The 14,149-nt window shown below is 45.2% G+C and overlaps 2 long non-coding RNA genes across 3 annotated transcripts; one reads left to right on the plus strand and one right to left on the minus strand.

Annotated features, from left to right (window-relative positions):
• Positions 1–233: 233 nt before the first annotated feature.
• LOC139838497 (uncharacterized) lies at positions 234–946 on the minus strand. The gene is made up of 2 exons (XR_011755501.1): positions 578–946; positions 234–457 (listed from the first exon to the last, which is right to left on the minus strand). It is a non-coding gene; the product is annotated as an uncharacterized lncRNA (long non-coding RNA).
• Positions 947–1,100: 154 nt separating this feature from the next.
• LOC127327125 (uncharacterized) lies at positions 1,101–4,033 on the plus strand. Of its 2 annotated transcripts, XR_007868404.1 has the most exons (3): positions 1,102–1,319; positions 1,792–1,906; positions 3,473–4,033. It is a non-coding gene; the product is annotated as an uncharacterized lncRNA (long non-coding RNA). The 2 variants fall into 2 exon arrangements; XR_007868405.2 differs by having other exon boundaries at positions 1,101–1,319; positions 1,792–4,033.
• The last annotated feature ends 10,116 nt before the right edge of the window (positions 4,034–14,149 follow it).

Here is a 14,149-nt window from a genome sequence, read left to right on the forward strand (position 1 = left end):
GAGCTAGGCCATGGTCAGTACAGAGCTCCGGCTGGACTTTGGGGTGGCTATGGTGGAAGCCATAGCCGGCTGTTTGCGAGCTTGTGGAGCTTGGCCGGCAGGCCGACAACCAGCACAATCCACGTGCGTGCCCTGAGGAATTAGCTGCAGTGTGTCCAGCTGGAACTCTACTAAAATCGAAGATGTACAACTTACGTACAGTACAAGAATGGTACTAATATGGACATCCGAAATTAGGGAAATCCAGCGGTAATTGAAACTCCTGCTAGCTATCTCTCTCATAGTCTACTGAATCAATACAACGGAAATAATGGAAGTACACATATTATATTATTTACCAGAACAAGACATGGCAGAGAGAAGTATAAAGTTTTTTCTTTTGCCCATTTTTCGTGCGAACATAACGACATACAGCTTGTGCGCACGATCGTCAGAATCCATCGATCTGCTTTCTTTGCTATCAAAATAGTGGAGCAGCAGGTTAGAGAGAGGTGTGGCGATGAAAAAGGGGTTGCTGGATAGCCGCACAACAAAACTGCGAGGGGGCAGAGCTAACACCAGTACACCTGAGACTGACCTGGGAGCCCGGCGACGCAGCATGGACCAAAGGCGATCCTGATATGGAAGCCAGGAACTGCACGACCTCTAGGCGGAGACGCGGGGAACCAGTAGCGGCTTGACGTCCGGAGGCGGCGCCGGCGACTACGAAAGCCACTGCCTCCCGGCGGCGGCATGGCGGACCAGAACCGACGGCGGAGCGGAGGACCAGGAAAGGCATGGCCTCCCGGCGGCAGCGTGGGGACCTGGAGAAGCACGGTCTTCCGCCGCCGGTGTAGGGGCCTGGAGGAGAATGGCTTTCCGGCGGCAGCACGGGGAGCACGTGGCCGGCGGTGGAAGCCTGCTTGAGCGAGGAAGAAGGTGGGTCAGCCGTGGGGAAGTTGGGCTTTCTTCGTGTGTCGTTTCGGTCCAACGATTTTGCAGTTGCATCGCGTCTATATAGATCGAGTGGTGCTCAGAATATTATTCTGAGCACTGGTTTTAGAACAGCCAGATGCCCAGCCAACGGAATTCTTGACGTCGGCAGTATAAGCCGTTACATCAAGAGCACACTCACGTAGACCTTTTTTATGCATGTTTTTTTTGCTGCGAGGTGATTTGGTACCCATCGAGTTACTTTCTCTCTCTTCCTCTCTCCTTCCCCTCTGCCAGGAACCGTGCCCCTCCAGAACCTCCCCCTCCGATCTGCCACAGCCGGCCGATGTCCCAGCGCCGAAGTGGTACTGTGGTGAGGGAGACGACGGGCCGGAGGCACGAGCGAGGTCGGTCGTTGTATTTTTTCGATCTTGGTGTTCTTCACGTCCTTTTCTCGATCTGGATTTTGCATCACTGTTCAATGGATTCAGTTTGCTGTTGATTTTTTTACATGGTGTCTTCCGATCCAGATCCCATGATCATTCAAATAAAGGGTAAAAATTATGAGGGAAATGTTCCATTAATTATCTACTAATATATTTTGATCCAGATCCCATTTTATGAAGTGTTCATCTTGATTCTCAAGATCTATGCGCTTCCGTACTGGAATTTTGTGGATGACCACCTCCGTTTCTTCTATCTTTTCTGAATTTTTTTTTGACTTGGATGTACAGACTAATCACGTCCGTGATGTTAATCCAGATTGTATATTTTTTGCTGCACGGTTGTACTTGGTACTCAAGATCCATGCCACATCCTCCTCTGGTTTCTTCCTATCTTTTTTTAATGATATTCTGTTGCACGAATGTTCTTGAGCAGGGAAAAAATCACAGCCCAGGCCCTGCTTGGGGCAGCAGACTGCGTCGACCGCCTGGAGCGTAGTGAGCACCATCCACGGCGGGCGGGGGCATGTGCAGACTATTTAGCATTTGAGGTTGACCCATTTTTCTGGATCCAAATTTATTTCACCTCGTTATTTTTCAAATTTCTTCACCGTTTGATGGAACATGTCTATGTTGATTTTTCTTTGTTGTGCTCACTGGAAAAATCCAAATGGGTTGTTTTGGAAAAACTAGAATGGGAGTCTGATGTTGCTCCAGCTCCAACAATTTTGGATTCAAATGTGCTGTAATTCCTCTCTCTTACTCGAATTAGGTTTGCTTTTTTTGGAGACAAAAACTTTTGGAGTCGGGGCCAGCTATCGATCTGGGGCTCACCAATGTTCTACCATCCACCTTCGCAGAGTTTATCATTTTAGTTTAGTTCTAGCACTTCAGTACGTGGATTTGCTTCACATCCTTTTTTTCCGATCAGTTTCTAGGTACATGTTTTAGTTGCTGTTTTTTGGGATTTGAAGGAGGAGCAGCTACTTGTCGAGAGGCAGTGACGAGCTTCCTTTTTTCTCTGCTGATTTGAGCCCCTGCTGACTGGACCATGGCGGAAGGCCGATGGCCGCGTCAATGGGCTAGACGGGTAGCAGGGGCGCAGACTGAACTTATGCTGGTTGTCATCCATAGTTGCTTTGTGAGATACAACCTGAACAAACCTGTGTCATGTTAAAAAAACACAATCTTCAGTCTAGATAACTAATCTATGTACATTTTATTATCTTGTAAGATACAACCTGAATAATCATGTGTTATGTTAAAACAACACAATCTTAAGTCTAGATAATTGATCTATGCTCATTTCATTATTTTGTTTATCATAGGGGGGTTGACAGAACTCCAGATGACTCAATCTGTGTCATTCTTCAATTCACACCCACACCCGTCTTTGCAATTTTGTGCTTGCTTCAATTCAAGAAAAAGTCCCCTTTGAAGTGTTTCGCCTCTACTTAACTCTTTCCTCTCAATTTAGCGGTTGTCTAAAAAAATCCCCTGAGGCTAACTGTGACCGGAGAAAAAGTCACTTCTAGTCTTACAAATGGAGACACTAGTATTTCCATGTCAGTTTTGCGCTCTTCAGTATAGGCTGTTGTTATGTATCAGGAACGTTTAATAATCGTAGGGCGTGTCAATCTGAGTGCTGGTAAAGCACAGAAGTGTGATCCTTGGGAGAATTTTTTTCTCATCTTCTCATCTTACTGATATTTTGGTAGCGGATCAGCATTTTGTCATCATTATTTCGCATCGTTAATTTTGGTTTACTGGTTTAGTAAGGATGACGTGGAGACCATGAACAATCGTACCGCAGCCGTCTAAAATTGTCATTGTTTCCTTTTTCAGTGATTAAAACTATCTACCTTTATTTGGTTAACCTCATAATACGGTTAGTTTAACCTGTTTAACATCTGCTACCAAGAAAACTGTACCTGACCATGTGACCCTTCCGTGTCTGCATCTAGCATCTGCCTCATGTTCTTTTCAATTTTCATGTTTGTGTAATAAGTTGAGTGGTTGACTGATGATGATATTCAAAATCTGTGTCATGTACATGACCAAGAACTGATGATCATGAACATGAGCAAGAACTTTCTAACGGGTCTCTGCCTCCGTAGCTAGGTGGACTCAAGGGCCTAGCAACAACTTGCTAGAAGGAAGCCTCCTGCCGGAGCTCGCCGAGCACGAGAGACTCATGCTGCTCGACCTCTGGAGCCTCATCGAAGGGATGTCGGAGTTCCTGCAGTGCATGGCATCGCCGAAGGACCTGCAGCCAACAACCCGCTCAGAGGTAGGTTAATGTGCTCTGGCTCGGATAAGATGGCGAGCCTGGCCACGCTAGACCTGTCCAATGCCGGGCTGGTCGGGAGCATCCCGGAGTCCATGGCGGCGATGCCTAGGCTGCGGTTCAACCGCAACCGCCTCTCCGTGCCATTCCGGCCAAGCTCCTCTTGGTGCCGAGCATCGGGGCATCTACATGTCGTAGTTTCGGCATGATCTATTTTTCTTCATGATGTTTTCGGCATAGATGCTAGCTGTACCTTAGTACACAAATTCGCATGTTGTTTCAATTCATGTCCGCAACTTCTATAAGTTATTTGCCTAGCAGCACCATTCTTGTATGTACATTCTTATGCCGACAGAATTTACAGCACTAATTTCTGATCGCTCTTTCCTAATTTTTTTGATGTCACATGCACCATATCGTGAAAAGTGACCACGGTTAGTTTTCCTACACTAGAGATATTCTCGGGACAAAGCCATTGGTATGTGCACGAGTGCAGTACCCCAAATCGATCTAGTACCAATCACATGGCCAACTAGGACATTTAATTACCCAGAAAACTAACACCAAGTTAATCACTCAGAAAAACCATCTTTGTAGATAAATTGTTTACTACCCAGCTATTCATTGCATTCAAAATATTCATGCCCGATAGATTCAGACTACGTGATCTGGTCATCGTCTTGATCAGTAGATACGTGCAGCAAAATGACACGCACTCCTTTTGCTGAATCGTGAAAAATCTTGCAGAACGCATGTATAGAAGCAACAAAACAACATGTACTATACTCGTCTCATCCAAAAACTCTTGCAGAACTCATGTAGCGACGAGGATAGCTGATTTACTCGTGATCCTTTTGCTCATCCATGCTAGCATTCAAATTCCACGGGATTGCTCTACCCCCTATGTGCCAGTGCATGCACTCTGACAGAAAAGCACTCTGACGGAAAAGCTCACAGCATTGGCACCCACAAACAATTTAAAGGACCCAATCTGCTATGTTGATCGCTCCCTTTATCCAACGGCAGTCTGCCTATGCACAGCTAGTCACCTAGGTAGAAAATCCGCGTCGATATATATATTGTGAGGCAATTTAATTAAATGTACGTATTTTCATTCGACAACTTGTCAAAATTTAAGTTAATTAATTTATCAATGCTAATTAGTTAGGGTTTAGGGTTAGGGTTAGGGTTTAGGGTTTAGGGTTAGGGTTATTAGGGTTTAGGGTTTATTAGGGTTTAATTTTAGGGATTTCTATTTTCGTGCCCTCCGTTCCTTAGTTGTGCTCAGTTTTCCCCAGCTCCTTAGTTTTTCCTCAGTTTTCCCCAAGTGCTTGTTTGAAACCCGCAGAAGGAAGCTCAAACGGCAGGATTCCCGTTAAGTTGACCGCTCCGTGCTGACGTGTGGGGCCGCGTCGTGTGGGCCCGCGTCGCGTGGGGCTGGTAGAAAGGGACAGCGTGGGATAGGACGAGATAGCGTTTGGTTGCACGTGAGCAGGAGCTGGGTTTTGTCTCTCTCGGCTATTGGCATTTCCCTTTTAAGAGTACCTTTTCTGCCTCCTTCTCTCTGCCTTTTTTCACCTAATTAGTATCAAATCTAGAGAAGCTTGCATTTCTGTCTTTCTTCAATTATTATTTGTGCCTTTTGGCCCTCGTTGTTTGCCCAATATGGCAGCAAATCTAGTAGGGAGCCCAATCTAGTACGCCAACAGGTCCATATGTATGTAGTTACATCTCGAAGCAAATCTACAGGGAATGTACGATAAATTCACAAGGTCATATAGTAGAATAGGGATAGATAATATAGATAATAAGCTGCATTCAACAGCCCAAACATAGTAGGGTTCGAGGTTCTTCACAAAGAAGACAAAGACCATCATACTAACAACATAACAACGAGGGATCACTAGCTAACAACAAAGGGATCCCAACAACAAAATGGAGGAGGCAGCAGCAGCACACGTCCAGGACTCCGCCTACCCCATCTGCCTCTGCCTCCACTTGTTGCTACCCTTGGGAGCCTTGGGCTTGAGCGGAGGCATGCGCCCGCCGGAGATCTCCACCCGCTGGATGCTGCGGAGGTGCATGCCGAGCGCCAAGTGCTTGGCGCGGAAGGAGTTGGGGTTCACCGACGCGCCGACCTTGGGGTTGGTGTGGCCGATGTTCTCGGCATGCGTGAGGAGGCGATTGAAGTCGGTGCCGCCGAGCCTCCTAGTGCGAAGGGGAACCCGTAGACACCCTTGGCGACGGCGAGGTAGGAGACGATCGGCCGACTCCGCAGCCTCCGCAAAGATCTCGGCGAGTCTTGACGTCATGGTGCTCGTCGTCGCCGCCGACGTCGCCGCTGCATACCGATCCATATCAAACGGGAATTTATTAGTGAATGAGTTGCAACGATGACTAACGTGCATGATAACAAAGTTAAGAAAAACAGAGGCAGCCTCAGTTAGAGTGGACACGATTATATGTCTACAGGGACAGTGTAAGCGAACCAAAGCTCATGCACAACAGATTTGTACACAGAAATGGTTCGCTGAACCCTTCCTGTAAAAATCTGTGCCCACCGATTCATCATAGGCAAAGACACAGATTCCAGATCTGAACTTGAACACATTCCAGATTATTTGCAAAATTAAACGGTTGATATCTTTTGATTCGTGCATAAAATAACTGATTGAGATCCTATGATTACTTGCATAAATTAACTGATTGAGATCCCATTATTACTTGCATAAATTAACCGAACGGCCGAACCCCAAATCTTAAACGAAATCAAGGAGGGATCAAAGCAAAATGGAATAAAATCGGCGCAAATATTAGCCCAATACTCATCCATCCACAGATCCATCTACACCAGCACAAATAGGGTTCAAAAAGGAATGGGGAACAAAAAAGGAAGCAAACCGTAGTTACCTAGTTCCATGGGTCCTCTATGGAGGTGTCGTAGGGGTTCGGGGGCGGGACGTACGGCACCGGCTCGTAGGGGTCATATCCCGGCGGGATCTGACCGCGACCGGCGGCAGCAGCCTCCGATGCACCGGCGGAGGCGGCGGCGACGTCCGTTGAGGGGACGGCGGTGACGTCCGTTGAGGGGACGGCGTTGAAGAGGGAGGCGTCGCGCTTGGAGCCGACGGCGCCGTGGACGATGGGATTGGCATTCTCCTTGTCCATCTCGCCGGCAGAGGAGAGGGAGAGGGAGAGGGTTTTTTGCTTTGGAGAAGATGATGGGACGTGAGGGAGGCGGCGTTGCGTAGGCGAGTGAGAGTGACAGAGATAGTGGGAGGAGGCGTCTATAAAGGCAAGGGGTGGTTAATGCGACCCGCGTCCTACGCGTCCACCGCTGCACGTCTGCACGTCTTGGACTTCTGCAATGCGCCACGCGTCCACGATTGCACGTCTTCGACTTCTGCACCGCGACCGGCGTCTACGCGTCAACAATTGCACGTCTTTCATTTCTGCACCGCAACACGCGTCCTCGAGTCTAACCCTGGAAATTTAGATATACTCAGGTATAACCTCGAGCATTATACTAGCATTTCTTGTGTGCTCGGTTTTCCCCTTGAGTGCTAATACTGGCTAGTGCAATATGCTCAGTTTTACCCTCAAAAAACTGGTCAACAGACAGTCAACAAATGGGATTAACTAGTTAAATGAGTCATTTAATGTGCAAAAAATTCCGAAAAATAGTGGCACATACTCATGGAGTCTTTACCACAAATTGCCAGTTCCCAAAACAAAGATAAGTCATAGATAAATCAAGTTTTACCACAAATTGCCACTTCTCAAAGGCCTTCTCAAATCACCTAGTAGCTATGAAGGTGCATGGTTTTCCACAATAAGCCCTTCCCAAAACAGCTTTCCCCAAAACATACTTTGTCTAAATGAGGCCATAATTCTCACACTCATGTATATTTGTATTGCAAATAGTTTGAGATAGGCCAAGATGGGTTTTATTGTACAAAACACGCATTTTCCATTTTTTAAATCTCATATTTGAATCCCTTAGTCTGTTTATTACATAGGTGCCCTTGGTTTCTTGATACTACTCAATTTTGCCCTCTCCCTCCACAAATTCTCTCACACGTGCAACATTGCCCTGATTGGTCTAGCCCATGTCACGCGGATCGTGCCCGCCGACCGTTGATCGTATGATCTAACGGGCAGGATAACCCCTCTCTCTCTCTGTCGGCGGTTACCTTCCACTCTCTAAGTATGCTAAAGGGCGGTTTTCTGTATTTATTTTCACGCGCTAAAAATTATAAACTCTTTTAGGCATTACTTTTCACGCAAAAAATGATAAACCATCACCGATTTGTTGTAGCCATAAATTTTCACGCAAAAAATGATAACCGTCACCGATTTGTTGTAGCCATTAATTTTCACGAAAATCCCAAATGATAAACCATCACCGATTTGTTGTAGCCATTAATTTTCACGCAAAAAATGATAAACCATCACCGATTTGTTGTATCCATTACTTTTCACGCAAAAAATGATAGACCATCACCGATTTCTTGTAGCCATTACTATTCACGGTAAAAATGATAAATGAACCAATCTATCTATCTCTGTATTTGAAGTTTGGAAGGGTTCACCATCTAGTTATGTTAACTTTCGAGGTTTTGACCTGAAAACAAATGGGTATTATAAAGGGAAATAAAAGTTCAAAAAAATGTAAAAACGAAACAATCTACCTATCTTTGTATAGAAGATCGTCTGTATGATTTTTGAGGTCATTTAGAGAAGGTAGAAAAAAATCCCTTTTGAGAAGGTCGAAAAAACCTAACTTGTTACAAAAGCTGGTTTCAGTGAGACCTAACCAAATTTGGCATACATTATGCCATATCTATAACAACAAGGAATATCTAAAAGGGAAAGTTTCACAAAATTTGAAATTTATGGCGAAAATGATGCCATACATGATGCTGTTTTTCGAGGTTTTGACCTGAAATCAATTGGATATTATAAAGGGAAATAAAAAGTTCGAAAAAATATAAAAACAAAACAATCTATCTATCTATGTATAGAAGATCAGCTGTATGAAATTTGAGGTCATTTAGAGGAGGTAGAATAAATCACCTTGTTAGAAAAGCTGGTTTCAGTGAGACGAAACGGCATGCGTTTAAGCAAAGTGATTTTTTCGAACATCTCCAAATGATCCCAAATTTGCCATACATGATGCCATACGTGTAACAACAAGGAACCCTATCTAAAAAGTGTCAAAAAAGTTTGCCTAACCGTATAGCTCTATCAAAAAGAACCTCACCATGGCGCTAGTATAATTTTGGGCTTAGTTACAAACTTTCGTTACCTAACCTTCAACACGAAACTTGTTTCAAATCACTTTTGGCGTACAAGAAACAAATCCCTCCTTGATTCGAGCACCACAGCCTCCAAACATTGCCGATGCCGATATCGGCATGGTCAGAACGGCTATGCTCGACGCCACTGCTAGGTCACCATCGGGATGCACCCTCAATCCCGTCCCCTCATTCGATCACTGACACACCAGAGATACCACCGAGGCCAATGCCAAACGTACATGCTGATGCCAATGCCGAACATGCATCCACGCTGATGTGGGCACGGCCACGCCGCCCCGCTATGCTGGACGCCACAGACCACCGCGAGGTCTTTCCCTTCGCCACCACACTCTTCTAGCACCCATCTATACAAGCCAGAAAGGAGAGACACTAGTTTTCTCTACATTGCTCGCGTTCGTGTCGGACACGGTCAGTCAAAGTTTTGAGGTAGTCGTCGATGTCGTCGACCATTTCTTCTCTTATTTGCATGGTTAAACGCGTCTAGTTCATATCTATCTAATGCGTTTGGTCCCGCCTCATGCAGTTCTTTGTGGACCTCGGCACCCCGCAGGCCACCTCCTCCGTGCCATCGCTGTAGAGCTCCGTTTAAAAATCTATTCCTACCCGTGTGTTGCCCCTTGTATCAGCGCCATGGCCCACTTGTCATTCGATATACCGAAGCCCCACTCGTGCGTGTTTTGGTCAGGGATACAGCGATGCTTACGGTCAAACAAAGATGGATGGTCTGACGTGTCTTTGCGGGCTCTACGTGGCCCCACTAGTCAGAAGATAACGGTGAACCGTCGGGCAACCGGCCGTTACAACATCTGTGATGGTTTCAGACAAGGTCTTGGGGAAAACTGAGGAAAAACTAAGGAGCTGGGGAAAACTGAGCACAACTAAGGAACCGAGGGCACGAAAATAGAAATCCCTTAATTTTAACTTGTTGTGAATTCAAATACAACTTTTTTATTTGTGTGCTACAATTAATCAAAACTAGATCAATCGAGTGCGCACACACATGAATTATTAGAGGCACCCGCGCCTTTGCGTATAAAGTGCATGCATATGTGTGTTGTTCTGGCCACCAACGATAGATCGAGAGAGATTGAAATCCCCAAGAATTAATATGATCAAATATATATATACAAATATTGAAGGAGATATGCCCTAGAGGCAATAATAAAGTGGTTATTATTTATATCTTTATGTTTATGATAAATGTTTATATATCATGCTATAATTGTATTAACCGAAACATTAGTACATGTGTGATATGTAGACAACAAGAAGTCCCTAGTATGCCTCTTAAACTAGCTTGTTGTTTAATGGATGATTAGTTTCATAATCATGAACATTGGATGTTATTAATAACAAGGTTATGTCATTGTATGAATGATGTAATGGACACACCCAATTAAGCGTAGCATAAGATCTTGTCATTAAGTTATTTGCTATAAGCTTTCGATACATAGTTACCTAGTCCTTATGACCATGAGATCATGTAAATCACTTATACCGGAAAGGTACTTTGATTACACCAAACGCCACTGCGTAAATGGGTGGTTATAAAGGTGGGATTAAGTATCCAGAAAGTATGAGTTGAGGCATATGGATCAACAGTGGGATTTGTCCATCCCGATGACGGATAGATATACTCTGGGCCCTCTCGGTGGAATGTCGTCTAATGTCTTGCAAGCATATGAATGAGTTCATAAGAGACCACATACCACGGTATTTAGTAAAGAGTACTTGTCAGGAGACGAGGTTGAACAAGGTATAGAGTGATACCGAAGATCAAACCTCGGACAAGTAAAATATCGCGTGACAAAGGGAATTGGTAATGTATGTGAATGGTTCATTCGATCACTAAAGTCATCGTTGAATATGTGGGAGCCATTATGGATCTCCAGATCCCGCTATTGGTTATTGGTCGGAGTGAGTACTCAACCATGTCCGCATAGTTCACGAACCGTAGGGTGACACACTTAAAGTTGGATGTTGAAATGGTAGAACTTGAATATGGAATGGAGTTCGAATATTTGTTCGGAGTCCCGGATGAGATCCCGGACATCACGAGGAGTTCCGGAATGGTCCGGAGAATAAGATTCATATATAGGATGTCATTTTATGTGAAAAAATGTCGCGGAAGGTTCTATGGAAGGTTCTAGAAGGTTCTAGAAAAATCCGGAAGAAACCACCAAGGAAGGTGGAGTCCACATGGGACTCCACCTCCTTGGCCGGCCAACCCTAGTGGGGGTGGAGTCCCAAGTGGACTCCCCCTTAGGGGGCCGGCCACCCCCCCATATGGGAGGTGGAACTCCCACCTCTAGTGGGAGTCCTAGCTTGGGTAGGTTTCCCCACCATATGGAAGGTTTTTGGTTCGGGTCTTATTCGAAGACTTGGAGACCAACACTTGGGGTTCCACCTATATAATGAGGGGCCAAGGGGAGGGGGCCGGCCACCCAAGAACCACAAGGTGGCCGCACCCCTATAGTGGCCGGCGCCCCCTCTCCCCAAACCCTAGCGGCCTCTCTCCTCCACCACATCCCGCACGCTTAGCGAAGCTCCGCCGGACTTCTCCACCACCACCGACACCACGCCGTCGTGCTGTCGGATTCAAGAGGAGCTACTACTTCCGCTGCCCGCTGGAACGTGGAGGTGGACGTCGTCTTCATCAACAACCGAACGTGTGACCGAGTACGGAGGTGCTGCCCGTTCGTGGCGCCGGAACCGATCGTGATCAAGATCTTCTACGCGCTTTTGCAAGCGGCAAGTGAACGTCTACCGCAGCAACAAGAGCCTCCTCTTGTAGGCTTTCGAATCTCTTCAAGGGTGAGACTCGATAAACCCCTCGTTGCTACCGTCTTCTAGATTGCATCTTGGCTTGGATTGCGTGTTCGCGGTAGGAAAATTTTTGTTTTCTATGCAACGTTATCCTACAAAGGGTATCGAGCCGTGTCTATGCATAGATGGTTGCACGAGTAGAACACAATGGTTTTGTGGGCGTTGATGCTCTTGTTATCTTTAGTTTGAGTACTTTGCATCTTTGTGGCATAGTGGGATGAAGCGGCTCGGACTAACTTTACATGACCGCGTTCATGAGACTTGTTCCTCGTTCGACATGCAACTTGTATTGCATAAGAGGCTTTGCGGGTGTCTGTCTCTCCTACTATAGTGAAGATTCAATTTACTCTTCTATTGAAAACATTAGTATCAACGTTGTGGTTCATGTTCGTAGGTAGATTAGATCTCTCTCGAAAACCCTAAACCACGTAAAATATGCAAACCAAATTAGAGACGTCTAACTTGTTTTTGCAGGGTTTGGTGATGTGATATGGCCATAATGTGATGATGAATATGTATGAGATGATCATTATTGTATTGTGGCAACCGGCAGGAGCCTTATGGTTGTCTTTAAATTTCATGTTGAGTAGTATTTCAAAGTAGTTGTAATAGTTGCTACATGGAGGACAATCATGAAGACGGCGCCATTGACCTTGACGCTACGCCGACGATGATGGAGATCATGCCCGAAGATGATGTAGATCATGTCCGTGCTTTGGAGATGAAGATCAAAGGCGCATAGACAAAAGGGCCATATCATATCACATATGAACTGCATGTGATGTTAATCCTTTTATGCATCTTATTTTTCTTAGATCGCGACGGTAGCATTATAAGATGATCCCTCACTAAAATCTCAAGATAATAAAGTGTTCATCCTTAGTAGCACCGTTACCAAGTCTTGTCGTTTCGAAGCATCTCGTGATGATCGGGTGTGATAGATTCAATAAGTACATTCAACGGGTGCAAGACAGTTTTGCACATGCGGATACTAAGGTGGCCTTGACGAGCCTAGCATGTACAGACATGGTCTCGGAACACGTGATACCGAAAGGTAGAGCATGAATCATATGGTTGATATGATGAACACTTTGAGTGTTCGCCATTGAAATCACACCTTTTCTCGTGATGATCGGGTTTAGGTGTGGTGGATTTGGTTCGTGTGATCACTAAGACAATGCTGAAGGAGATATGCCCTAGAGGCAATAATAAAGTGGTTATTATTTATATCTTTATGTTTATGATAAATGTTTATATATCATGCTATAATTGTATTAACCGAAACATTAGTACATGTGTGATATGTAGACAAACAAGAAGTCCCTAGTATGCCTCTTAAACTAGCTTGTTGATTAATGGATGATTAGTTTCATAATCATGAACATTGGATGTTATTAATAACAAGGTTATGTCATTGTGTGAATGATGTAATGGACACACCCAATTAAGCGTAGCATAAGATCTCGTCATTAAGTTATTTGCTATAAGCTTTCGATACATAGTTACCTAGTCCTTATGACCATGAGATCATGTAAATCACTTATACCGGAAAGGTACTTTGATTACACCAAACACCACTGCGTAAATGGGTGGCTATAAAGGTGGGATTAAGTATCCGGAAAGTATGAGTTGAGGCAGATGGATCAACAGTGGGATTTGTCCATCCCGATGACGGATAGATATACTCTGGGCCCTCTCGGTGGAATGTCGTCTAATGTCTTGCAAGCATATGAATGAGTTCATAAGAGACCACATACCACGGTACGAGTAAAGAGTACTTGTCAGGAGACGAGGTTGAACAAGGTATAGAGTGATACCGAAGATCAAACCTCGGACAAGTAAAATATCGCGAGACAAAGGGAATTGGTAATATATATGTGAATGGTTCATTCGATCACTAAAGTCATCGTTGAATATGTGGGAGCCATTATGGATCTCCAGATCCCGCTATTGGTTATTGGTCGGAGTGAGTACTCAACCATGTCCGCATAGTTCTCGAACCGTAGGGTGACACACTTAAAGTTGGATGTTGAAATGGTAGTACTTGAATATGGAATGGAGTTCGAATATTTGTTCGGAGTCCCGGATGAGATCCCGGACATCACGAGGAGTTCCGGAATGGTCCGGAGAATAAGATTCATATATAGGATGTCATTTTATGTAAATTAAAATGTCGCGGAAGGTTCTATGGAAGGTTCTAGAAAAGTCCGGAAGAAACCACCAAGGAAGGTGGAGTCCACATGGGACTCCACCTCCATGGCCGGCCAGCCCTAGATGGGGTGGAGTCCCAAGTGGACTCCACCATAGGGGGCCGGCCACCACCCACATGGGAGGTGGGAATCCCACCTTTGGGTGGGAGT

Source organism: Lolium perenne, chromosome 3 (genome assembly GCF_019359855.2).
Source record: "Lolium perenne isolate Kyuss_39 chromosome 3, Kyuss_2.0, whole genome shotgun sequence".
Classification (NCBI taxonomy): domain Eukaryota; kingdom Viridiplantae; phylum Streptophyta; class Magnoliopsida; order Poales; family Poaceae; genus Lolium; species Lolium perenne.